General features: G+C 38.4%; 1 pseudogene; it reads left to right on the top strand.

The window, feature by feature from the left end:
* The first annotated feature begins 5,334 nt into the window (after positions 1 to 5,334).
* On the top strand, positions 5,335 to 7,757 carry LOC109706295 (annotated as a pseudogene).
* The last annotated feature ends 5,869 nt before the right edge of the window (positions 7,758 to 13,626 follow it).

A 13,626-nucleotide genomic window follows, 5' to 3' on the forward strand; every position in this document is an offset into this window, starting at 1 on the left:
AAAAGACCAAAACAATCTTGCTGCCACGCAGCTGCAGCTGCTGCTTGCTTGCTGTACCGGTACAGCATTAGGCTTGTACTGGTACACCAATGCAAAAATTGCAGATTTCGCAATTGCAATGCACTTTCTCACTTCTAGCTTTCCAATCACTCTCAAACTTATTTGTAAACATCTTTAAACCCTTTAAAACATGTGGGAAGGTTCCAAATATCATTCCTCACTCGAACTTTGCAATTTGTTGAAGTTCAGTAACTATACTACAATAAGCTTAGGAGTCGCTTCAACGACGCACTTTCTTGCATCCAAAAGTCTAATAGCTCTCAAAATTGACCCACAACACCTTTACAAATATTAGGACCTGTGGTTACATGCCACTCCTCAACCCCACTTCCAACTTCTATAATTTTGCAAAGTTCAAGATACTACACGTGCGCTCCGGAGTTTGTCACATAAAGGATAGTCTTATGGGGTCCCTGGGATAGCCTTATGGGTCCCGCAGACGGTCTCGGGTTTGTGAACGAGTTGAGTTTCCTTACCATGAGATGCATGTGAGTCGTGGGCGAACCTCAGGGTTGGCCAAGGATTTAGTAAGTCAAGCGAATTGATTAACAAGTAAATAACATTACTTCTTGAACATAGTGGCATGTTAGTTCATTACCTATCACATAGTGCATGCATATATTGTATATGATTCGGGAACAGTAGCATAGCTTTCTTACTGTATCGCTACTATTTTTATATATCTATCTATCTATCCGCTTGTACCTACTTAGACCTAGTGGGGAGATCGACGGAGTCGGCGGCCGAACCCACTGGAAACTATGGACAATAGTTCTCACCCCACTTTGTTGCAGGACCGAGTACGAGCGCTCCGGGCGAGGATCGTGGTAAGGGCTTAGCGCCCTAGCATTAGCAGCTCTCCTACTGCATTAAAGGTGCCTACCCATATGAGAGTAGATGTTGTATAGATTTTGAGATGCATTTTGGAGATATGTGGACAAACTTGTATCTATATTTTGGATGAAACAAGTGTAAACAATGGATAAATGTGATGTAATAGATAGAATTCTCTCTTTTTGCACTTGTATGTATACTGGTGTTACTTGCTCTTATTGTTAAGCACTTGTGGGGCTTCTATTGTCATTGTATGGATCATATATGCATTGAATTGTTCCTGGGCGAATTCTTGTATATGATCCCGTGCTTGAGCCTTGGGCGGACAGGGGAGGTGCTGCCCGTTCGGCGTCTGTTCGACGTGTCCGAACCGGACCAAATGGGTAGCGGTCTCGGGGCGTGACAGGTCGGCTGAAGATAAACCCAACAGCCCAATTACCAAAAGACCCCTCATCAACTCACAAAAAAATATTCTGCCACATTGAATATCGGTACTCAAATTGGAGTACCAATACCCAGCACTCAGGCACACAAAACTCGAGCACCCAATACCCAGCACTCAGGCACACAAAACACGAGCACTAGACCTTCGGTTATAATGTAGTGTGCCGGTACTCACCGACTCAGTATCAATACTCAACACCCAAGTTCTCAAATCCGAGAGCAGCCTATTCTGGCACTCCCTGGGAATCCGGTATCCCACTGAGGTACCGATACTCAACACTCAAAATCTGCAGTTTGCAGATTTTAGTGTCAGTAATCCATTCTCGCACTCATAGAGCTTAAATTACGTGTCGGTACACTACCGGCAACCCTTAAAATAGCTCGAATAGTTCTAAATACTATTCTCATACTAGAATCTTATAATTTGCTAAAGTTTAGTATACTACATGAAATATTTTTAATTTAAAATTATAACTCTTATTCTCTTTGTTCCAATCTAACCAAACACTATTTATCTTATTCCTATGAACAATCTAATTTTTATCCAAACGCAAAATTAGTCTAGTTCTTACTTATACCTGAACTCGTATCTATTCCTGAAATAAGTAGTTCTTACTTAATACCCGCCTAAAAGTTTACGTGCAAATAGTTACACATCGTATAATTAATAAGATATTAAAAAATTGATATGTGCTAATGGACTCAGAACTAATGAATTTAAACTTTTAGAATAAATAAATTTTATTAAATTTATTATATCTTTGGACTCAATAAATTTTATAAAGTTAATTGTCAAAACTAAAAGTGGAAACTATTATTTACAAAAAGAACTTTTAGGTGTTGCCATTCTTTTCGTTCTTTTTAAAAAAAAAAAAAGGAGCACAGGGACAAAGGATATTTACTAGTGGGCGCATACTACGTCAGGCACTGGTATCAAAATGGTGGATGAGAAAGAAAAGCGCCCAAACAACGAATATATATATTTTTTATATTATATTATTTGTTTCATGCGAAATTTTATATTATATTATTTGTTTCATGCGAATTGCATCACTCACTACTAATTATTAGTTATTGTTACTGAATTAATCCAAAGCTGAAAAGTAAATCCTAGAATAATACCAAGCACGTATACTAATAAGAAAGTATAAAGCTGAGAACCCACAAAAATGAATGAATGAATGACATCAGATCGACAAAGTAAGAGAAAAGAATTGGGCTGCATACATTTGTATACTGGTAAATTGCAATGCTGGTCGCACAACTTTTCTTAGCTCTTCATAATAATAATAAAGCCTCTTTTTGACATCATTGTTTTCTTTTTATATTTATATATTAATATTATATAATTACTACACATTCTAAAATTATTATTATTATTATTACAATTAGTTAGCTTGTAATACACTGCATCCAAGTCATCCAAGTAATGAATGACGACTTATTTAATTAAATTTTTATTTTTATTGTCAAACAAATATCTTCAATGTAAGTTGCATGCAATCCACCATCTGATTCTACAGTATTTTATGTATAAATAAATTTTGTTTAAAAAACATACAAAATAATAAAACTATTTTTTAAATATGTTATGTTCAAATTATAGCAAAAATTATTGTCTTATCTGGTTTATCTATATATTCATAAACTAGGGAGATGTCAAGGGGTATGAATATTCAAAGTTTTATCTGAACACGAATCTGAACCGGGTGGATTTTAACCAATGTTAAACGAGTATGGCTTTAGCTATGAATATAAGTATTGAATATAGAAGAATAGAGGTTCAAGAATGGTTTTAATCTATACGCATTCCAAATCCGAACCCAAACCAATTTTATNTTTTTTTTTTTGAGAGAAATAGATAGCGCGCTACGCGCTTCGTTTATTTCATTTAGAAATAAACTTAGCTAGAAATATGAATCAACTAGTTTTCGAACTTGGGTCTTGGGTACCAACCACCAAGCCTTTTGCCACTTGCTCTAGGAACAAGAATGGTTTTAATCTATACGCATCCCAAACCAGAACCCAAACCAATTTTATATTATATAATATATGAAAAAATCTAAGGCTTTAGCTCTGAATATAAGTATTGAATATAGGAGAATAGAGGTTCAAGAATGATTTTAATCTATACGCATCCCAAACCCGAACCCAAACCAATTTTATGTTATATAATATATGAAAAAATCTAATAATTTACGGTTGTGTCTTAATTATTATTTTATAGTTATTTTTTACTTTGAAATTTTTAATTTGAGTATGATATATTTTGAAATTTGGTAGTGAGAAATGATTACTTTTGTGTTTGGATTTTCGGTTTCGGTTTTAGGTTTTTTGTTGGATTCGGTTTTGGTTATTAAATTTTTCAAATCCCGACAATTTTAAGTATGGGTTTGGGTTTTGGCTTGGGTAGTCAAATTCGGATTCAGATTGTTGAAAATAAATTTACCCCAAATTCAGACTGTTGGCATCCTTACTCTAGACCTTTTGATTGTTTGCCCACTTTATATTTTTAATCTAACAGTCAAATTGTGAAGAGGAAGACCTGCACTTCAATGGGTGTATTGGAATTTGATATAGAATCAAAGCCAATAGATAGATACATAGCATATGAACGTACAAATGCATCCGGCCTGAGTAATAAATTATTCTCTTGATGATTTAAAAGATTAAATTAAAATATTTATAAAAGTTTATAATTATTCTCAAATGTTAACTGACCCCAGTTGAGATGCTTTTAGAGGTACTAAGTTTTTTGTGCTACTAACTCTTTTGGCACTTGAGTCTCGCACAAAAGGCTTAGCCCATTATAAGTCCCAATTGTTGGCTAGTAATTCAATGGCCAAAAAATATTGATCTAAAAGTTCAAAACTTACAAGCACTAGGATTAGATCGATATTGCTTATGAGCAATGCTACGTAAATATATACATATATAAGTAAGGTGGAAATCTTGCACTCTACTTGATTTACACTTTATTTATCCAAAGACCGTCATTTTGTAGAGGAATTAAGTCTACTGTGTAGCAACTACATGATCACGCGCATTTTAAACTTTTTTTTATTTTGTAACTAGTCCTTTCAAATTTTTTTTAGTAAACTTCAAATACAACTCCTATGACTTCGCGCTTTCTCACTATAGTACTTTGTGATTTTTTAGTATCATGTAGTAGTTTTAATTTTTTTTTCGTCAGCTCCTATGTTAACATTTCATTAAATTATATATAAAATACTTTTTATACCCTATTTAGATTTATCGAATATTCACTTTAGTACTTTTTATTTTTAACTTTGTCACAGATTTAACGAAAAAAATTAGCAGGGGAGATAAAAAAAAGAAAAAAATAAAAACACGAAATACTAAATTAATATATTTTAAATCACAGAGTTTAAATAAAAAAATACAAAATCACAATAATACAATATTTGAANTTATCCAAAGACCATCATTTTGTGGAGGAATTAAGTCTACTATGTAGCAACTACATGATCACGCGCATTTTAAACTTTTTTCTATTTTGTAACTAGGCCTTTCAAATTTTTTTTAGTAAACTTCAAATACAACTCCTATGACTTCGCGCTTTCTCACTATAACACTTTATGATTTTTTAGTATCATGTAGTTGTTTTATTTTTTTTTTCGTCAGTTCCTATGTTAACATTTCATTAAATTATATATAAAATACTTCAGATATCCTATTTAGATTTATCGAATATTCACTTTAGTACTTTTTATTTTTAACTTTGTCACAGATTTAACGAAAAAAAATTAGCAGGGGAGATAATAAAAAGAGAAAAATAAAAACACGAAATACTAAATTAATATATTTTAAATCACAGAGTTTAAATAAAAAAAAATGAAATCACACGGTAATACAATATTTGAAGTTTTACTTAAAAAAAAAAAAAGAAAGAAAGAAAGAAAAAAGTGTAGAGACTGTAGTGGAGGGACCCATGGACGGCAAAGAGGTTCTAGGTGGGGAGGGGGGGGAGAAGGTGTGGGCTACAAATACCCTCCAATGCTCCCCTCGTTGCTTATCGGGTATCCTCCTCAATTAATCCTCCAGAGAAAGCTCCAAGTCCCCCCCGACAGCAAACTAAGCCACCTCCCAAGAAGAGAGATAGAGAGAGTGTGTGCGCGAGAAAGAAGCACCTGTGCAATTAATTAATTATTATCGCCCCTCCTCCGCTCATTGTAAAGTCTCTATCTGTCTTTCTACACCTCTCGTTTCCCTCTCCTCCTCATCTCCTTCGCGCGGCGCCAAAACTGCTTCTTGGGATTTGGATGCTGTCCTCGTCTAAGTTCAATTCTCCAAGGTGTGACGTTGTTATTATTACCATCACAACAACAACAACAACAACAACAACAATAATAATATACCGCATGCCATACATGCTTAATGCTCATTTCAGTCCCCTTCACCTCAAGGGGATTTCTACCCTCCGTCCTTCCAAAAACTATAAATACACTTTTTTTTTTTTAATTTTTTTTGGGACTAATTAATTAAGTTGGAACAAGTTGAGCTCTCTCCTCACACACACACTATATTCTGTGTATCTTATTTTTCTCTCCAGAGAACAGCGATTGTAAAGGGTGAAGCGTCATCTGAGGAAATTAATACGCGCCTGCCTTCCACTTCCGAACGCCGCGGAAAGATGTCGGTTGCCGTGTGCAGCAGCACGACTTTCTCTACAACACCCTTTCCTTTAGAGAAAGAAGGGGTGGGGGTGGGCGTGGGGGTGGGGGTGGGGCCCATGCTCATCCCCAGCTGGGCCGCGCCGGATGATTTTCTGGTGGCGGCAGAGAAGGTCGAAGAAGAAGGAGAAGGGGAGGAGGAGGAGGAGGAGGAGGAGGATCGGCCGGGGCAGTTCGACATCTGGAATCTGATTCAATTCCAGAAGGAGAAGGAGAAGTCGAAGGAGGAGGAGGAGAAGGNGGGAGGAGGAGGAGGACGAGGAGGAGGAGGAGGAGGACGAGGATCGGCCGGGGCAGCTCGACATCTGGAATCTGATTCAATTCCAGAAGGAGAAGGAGAAGTCGAAGGAGGAGGAGGAGAAGGAGAAGGAGAAGGAGGTGCTTCCGGCACCGTACGTGCACCCGCTGATGCGGCGGTCGTCGAGCCTGCTTAGCCAGAAGAGCCTGGAAGTCTGCACGGAGAGCCTCGGCTCCGAGACCGGCTCCGACGACTTCGACTTTTTCTCGTCGGACGTCGACTTCGACATTTCGTCGCACAGCTCGACGGAAACGACCGTCGACGAGGTCGGGAGCGATGAGGAGGCGGCGGCGGTGGTGCGGATCAAGCGGCTGGAGCAGAGGCAGCAGGAGCAGCAGCTGGCGGCGGTGAACTACCACTGTGCGGGGGCGGGCAGGGCGTCGCCACGCCGGCCGCCTCCTCCTCTCCTTCATCAACGCCACCGCCGCCCAACCCCATTCCAATTCTCCTCCCAATAGGCGGCAAGAAGAAGAAGAAGAAGAAGAGACACAGGGCGAGGAGATAGCCGATCACGAGGCAGACAAGAACTCCAACGAAGACGACGAGGAGGACGAAGAGGAAGAATTAGATGACGAATTAGACGAGGAGGAGGAGGAGGAGGAGGAGGAGGAAGTGGAGGTGGTGGAGAGGGGGACGGTGGTGGAGGTGAAGGTGAGCACGCAGCCGCAGCAGCAGCAGCAGGCGAAGGTGCACCGATCCTCTCTCGTCATCAACAAATTCGTCGGCGGGACCGTCCCGCCGAGCAGCCAGTCAGAACCCGAGGAAATTGTTGGCGGCGGCGGCGATGGCCGCGGCGCTCGGCGGCCGGCCCTCGCCACCACGACTGTGGCGGCAGCGGCGGTGGCAGCATCAGCGCTGTGCGGCCGCGGCGGAGGACGCGACGAGGCCGAGGGGGACACGGAGCGGAAGATGCTGTTCACCACAACCAGGCGGCGCAGCAGGGACGACCTGCTCCGCCACATGCGCCGCTGCAGCCACCTCCGCCGCCCGCTATTCATTTGGGAGCCCTGTTGCATCGCCACCTCTTCCTAAAATCACCCACAAATTAATCATAATCATAATCATTCCTTAGTTAATATAATAATAATAATTAGCTGCTTATTATGAGTTGACTATTATTATTATTGTTATTATTATTATTATTGTTGTTGTTGTTGTTAGCGCGCGGTAATAATCCCCACCAGCATTTCTGTATCGCCGCTTGCAGCTTCTTCCTCTGCTTTTGGTTTTTCGCGGGCTTTTGTATGACCCACTAGTCTGTTAGTTTTGCCTACTGCCACTATCACTATTACTAGTATTCTCTAGTCTGTTTGAAATTTTATTATGTTGATAGAGTTTGATTGAGATGTGTGATCTAACTCGCTTTTTACAAACTTTTTTTATTATTGTTGAAATAAAAGTTACTATCCTATCCTATTGTTAGTTAATTGTGGAGTCTGAAAAGCTTTTGAGATGAGCACAAATTCCTGGTCAAGTAAGTTGTTTTAGTTTCCTATGGAAATTTCTGGGACCTCGAAATTGCCCTATATATTAAGGCAATGGAATGTCGTGGAGATTCAAATAATGTAGAAAAATGTTATCTTCAATAAGGGTTTATAAGCTACACTTCCATGACCCGAGAGTTTAAAAATTCTCTTTTAGATTTTTAGTATTTAAAAAAATAATAATAAGACAAGTAAATAAATTTTTTTTTTTTTGAGAGATAGGTAGCACGATAAGCCACGTGGGAACTTGAAGATTTGATGAAGAAGCAACATCCTCATCTCTTTTAGGAATTGAGTTGAGGTATGAGTTTATTTAAGTTGAATTTGTTTCGAGGACAAAACTTCTTTTAAGGAGGGGAGGATGTAAGAAAGTGGATCCTCGTCGTATTAAACCACTTTTGGTCAAATTGACCAAAGCGTGGCGAGAAGAATGTTCGGACATAGTCCATTTAACATTCCAACCATATTGGAAGGGTTAAAGTTGAGTTTAAAGAGAGATTAAAGGGTTTTAGCATTGATCGGAGCGAAACAATGTAAAACTGCAGTCTGGAGCATTGTTAACTGGTTAAGCATTGGAATCGTACCGGTACCAGGCAGGCACCCGAGAATAGTAGCTCTCGAGTTTGCCTCTGTTAAGGTTGTTAACCAATGACTATCCTGGTGCGTACCGGTACCCCGCTGCAACCCAAGAAACAGCAGCTCTCGGGTTGGGCTGTTGAACAGGGGGCGTACCGGTGACGCCAACCCGCGTACCAGTACGCAGTGCCGGAAACAGCAGGTTGAGTCTGCTGCAAATAAAAGAAACTGGAGGGCTTGGTTGCAATTATAACAGCCTATATAAAGTCCCACTCCCCTCATTTCTCTCTCACAGCCAAAAATACCCTCTCCTCTCTCATCTCTCTCTCTCTCTCTCTAGGAGCTCTTCCCCAAGGTGAAAGGAAGAGATTGGAGAAGATCTAGAGGAGATTTTGGAGCTTTTGGAGGATTTAGAGCTCCCCTACAAGGTGGAGGTTGTTGAGTTCATCGGCTAAGGTGAGGTTTCTTATAAGAACTAGGCTAGGGCTTCGTTTTATGCCCTAAATCTTTGGTTTTGATCTTCTTACATGAAAGGGAAGCTTGTAGAGACCAAGAAATCTCATGAAATCCATGTTTGCTCATAGTGCTCTCATGGTGGATTTCTAGGGTTAGGTTTATATACTCTAGAAATGGGTTTAGATGACTCCCTAGGTGATATTAACATGCTATTTGCTTGAATCTAGTTGTGGAGTTGGGTTTCTTGCTATAATAGCATATTAGGGTTCAAAAAAGGGGCTTTTTATAAATGTTAGGGTTTGATCTAAATTAATCCTATACAAACCAAATTGATAGGTTTTCTGACGCGTTGGTGGCCTCGGTTCAACAATCCGACTAGGCTACGCGAAGATATTGGCGAAAAGGACCGTTTTGGCTTTATTTCCGCCTGGAAAGCCGAGATGGCGTCCAAAAATCACGAAACCGGATTCCTAGCATTGCGGCATCACCTAGAGGTGGGGGTGCTATCCGAAGCCATCGAGCTTCCTTCTATGTCTATGTTTGCATTGTCGACCATGTGATTTTTCATATTGCTATGCATTGTAGGATTGTGATAGTGGTATTACCTATTCCTTATATGTTTTCATAGTTGATATTGCATTGTGAGGTGGATACATGATGTAGTGGGTATGTAAGGATAGGGTCTTGACATTGGAATCCTATAGTGCCAAAACAAGTGATGAACTTGACGAATATGAAATGACATAACGAGTGGCATGTAAATAGATGAAAACATGGACGAGTGGCATGTGGATATAGTGTAGATGAGACACTTGAACTTGAACTTGAACTTAAGGATAGATGAATTTTCCAAGTTATGAAATATTGCATGTGAATATAGTGTAGATGAGACACTTGAACTTGAACTTGAACTTAAGGATAGATGAATTTTCCAAGTTATGAAATATTGCATGTGAATATAGTGTAGATGAGACACTTGAACTTGAACATAGGGATGGATGAATTCCCGAGTTGTTGTTAGCCTTAGATGCAGGGTGTCCTCAGTGGATGAGGACTGGACCATACTCACATAGTCTGTTTTGAGCTTGGCGTGGTCGCTCCACCCAAGTAGTGCACTCCGGAGTTGTCACACGAGGGACAGACGTAGTTATCCCGCAGGCGGTCTCTGGTGGGATGTTGCAGCAGAAGCTCCTCACCTATGGGATTTGAGATGTGAGTCGGGGCGAACCTTCGAGTTAGCCAAGTGATTAGGTGAACATATGAATGACAAGTTTGTTGAACATAGTAGCATGATAGTTGACATCATTATTATATATTTCATGCATTCATATGGATTGAGGCATAGTAGGATAATTGTAGAATTCATACTATGTAACAGTTCTTTATCATATCTATCTATCTATCTATCTACTTGTGCCTGCGACCTAATGGGAGGATCGGCAGAGTCGGCGGCTGAACCCACTAGGAGCTATGGACAATAGTTCTCACCCCATGCGGTTTTGGGGTACAGGTACTTGCGAGAGCGGACTGGTAGATGATCGTGGCAAGGGCTTAGCGCCCTAGTAGCTAGTAGCTTTTCCTTTTTGCATCAGAGTACCCTCGTGTACATGGATGTATCTACATGTATGGTTGGAGAGTTACTTATGTATTTTGGAGATGAATATGTAAACCCTTATGTATACATTTTGGGAGATGAAATTGTAATGGTTAGAACTCTTTCTCTTTGCTCTCTTGTATGCTCTTGTAATGACTACTCACTTGTATGTCTACTTGCTTAGATCATGCATTTTGTTAAGTTTTTCCTAGGCAAACTGTATGTGCATGATCTTGTTGTTTAGCCTTGGGCGGACATGGGAGGCTCTGTCTGTTCCGCGTCTGTTTGACGAGCCCAAACCGACCAAACTGGCGGTTGTGGGGCGTGACACTCTCGGTTTAGTTTATTTTCACTTTGCTATGTTGTTATTCAAAAAATTATACTTATCTACTCTATGGTTTAGCTTATTATTATTTTGCCATCATGTAGTTCAAAATATTACAATTAACTATTTTATGATTATCAAAATAAATTACTTTCATACTCTATTTGATAGTTATTTTTAAATAAAAATAAAGATAAATTAAATTATATGCATGGTACATCGTTTAAGTGCAACTTCTGGACAACAAGATGACAAAGTGAAAATAAGTTAAAACTTAGTGAAGAAAAATTGAAGTTCACCCCATGCAAACAATACCAAATGATTCATAAGTTTATTTATTACTAGTTAGGGTATACGTGCATGCGCAGTTAACAATTCTCTTAATTTATTTCAAATCAATATAAATTTTTATATCATATTTATTCAAATTTACAATAAAAATTATATTTTATAAATTTATATGTTATATTTTATTAGAAAATATCTGCAACATTTTATATTGCTCTCTTCTTATATATGTCACGCCCTGGATTACCACGTTTTTCCAGGCACGCCTACAGTCCCGTCGTATATATAAAAATTTTTCGTATATACGAAGCGATAGCTGTACCTGTAAATAACTCATAGCTATAACCAGAAGTATAGAGCTGCTAAAACTGAAACATACATATATATAAAAACATGAGGACTCACAGTACATACAGCATCCAAGAAACAACAAAATATAACTGTATGTATACGGTAACAATCCAAAACTACCTCTGAAGGGGTACTCCTCTAGCACAGAGACCTCATGTGGATACCTATTGAGGCCGAACGCTTGTTCGGCTTCAAGAGAACCTAATTCCACGATCATCAAATTGAGATGAAGATTTATCCGCACAAAAGGTAAAGATTCGATCTTGATTTTCTCTTTTAATCTTAAAAACATGAGGGATTCTAATTACGTGATTTTTGAGATCGGATCTCGAGAGTTTTCGAAAATTAAATCTGTTTGATTTCTTTTCCGCTCCGTTTTTATCGTACGCAATTTTCTAACAGTGGTATCAGAGCCATCCTCATGTTTTTCAAGATTAAAATTATAAATTTGGATATTTTAAACCGTTCTTCATCGGTTGAACGATTAATAGATCGTTTTTGGTTGATTCGAAAAATCCATCAAATAATTTAATCTTTAGCTTCTAGCAAAAAAAAAAAAAAAAAAAAAAAAAAAAAAAAAAAAAAAAAAAAAAAAAAAAAAAAACTGTAGCAGCAGTAAGGACGCTACTGTAGCAGACGTACGGAATTTTTTTTGGTTTTGAATTTTTAAAAAATTTGATTAGATCGGTTTTAAAATAAAAAAAAAATGGATTTAATTAGATTAGATCAAATTAATATTATGATGAGATTAAGTTGTTATGTTTGAAGAGTAAGTTGTTGATCAAAATTATAAATAATCAATAAGATTGATTGTTTTTAGTAATTTAGTCATTAATTTTTCGAATTATCGATTAACGGTTAATTAGAATACTCAAAATTAATTATTATGCATGTGACGTATGAGATACATATCGGTAATGATTATGAATAGCGACCTATTTATTTTTGTTTCGACATGTAATGTATGATGTGTATGCAGAATCCTGTAACTTTAAATTTGTTTAAATTAAGGACTTTATAATCGAGATGGCTATTTACGTGCCTGCGTGTACAAGCCGATTTATTTAGAGACTTGCGTTTCTCAATAGGTTAGAGATAAAAGTTATCAAATGTAATTAATTTTTATTTTATTTTTATTGTTGGGTTGTATACTGTATAGTTGCACATCATTGGTTGATCGGTTACTAGCCGAGAAGTACGCAAAGACTTGATTGAGATGAGCAATGGATGGTGGTCAGATCAAAGATGTCGACAGGATCGGATCAAATTGAAGCTCCGGATCGAATCAAGTAGTTAAAGACGATCAAACCAATGACGTGTGTGTGCTTGTAATTTATGACCCTAAGACCCCGATTCTCACTCAGTAGCTAGAGTCCGAATCCACTTCTTACATCCATGATCACCACCAATTATATTATATTTTCATGCGTGGATTATTTTTATTTGCATTAGATGTAAATAAATAAAATAAAATTTGAGACCTAAATTTTAATTTCCTCACAAATATTAAGTCGAGCAGTCTTCCGCCGTTGTAGAAGTGCAGGCGTTTTTCGAGTGTTGATTGGCACGGCTGGTTACAATGGTCAGTTGCATCGAGAAGGCGCAATCAATCTATTAGCATGAGATGCTGCAAAGTAAAGATGGGGTTGGGCCCAATAACTGTCAGGTGAGGGACCCAATGACAGCTTAGCTTACGTGTTTGAATGGTGGGTCTGACTTAACTAAGGAATAGGGCTAATAACTGTTAGGTGAGGCCTACGGGACTTAGAGACCGATCACTGCAGTTTGCTTGAGAAGTATTATACAAGAGTTGTCCACTCATCGATTTGCATATCACCAATAACTGCTAGGTGAGGTGGTACGTTAAACTGGTGGGACCATAGTACCTACTTGAAACCTTTTGTCGCGTTGGGTTTCCGTTTCTCTACCCAAGGAGTGTGAGAGACTCGAGAAAATAGTAGGAGGCTAAATTTATTTTTAAAATCCCTAAAATAAATTTTTAAATCAAATACAAATATCTAATTTTGAATCTTTACTATCTGTAAAACAAAATGTCCACTTCCAATCCTCTCTCTCGTATTCTTGAAACAAACTGCTTAATTGGAACTAATTATAAAGATTGGCTACGGAACTTAAAAATAGTTTTGAGTTTCAAAAAGCTCAGTTATGTTCTCGACCAGGACCCCCCCACGTTACCAAACCGTCCTACAGCTGGCCAAAGG

Source organism: Ananas comosus, unplaced genomic scaffold (assembly GCF_001540865.1).
Source record: "Ananas comosus cultivar F153 unplaced genomic scaffold, ASM154086v1, whole genome shotgun sequence".
Lineage (NCBI taxonomy): Eukaryota > Viridiplantae > Streptophyta > Magnoliopsida > Poales > Bromeliaceae > Ananas > Ananas comosus.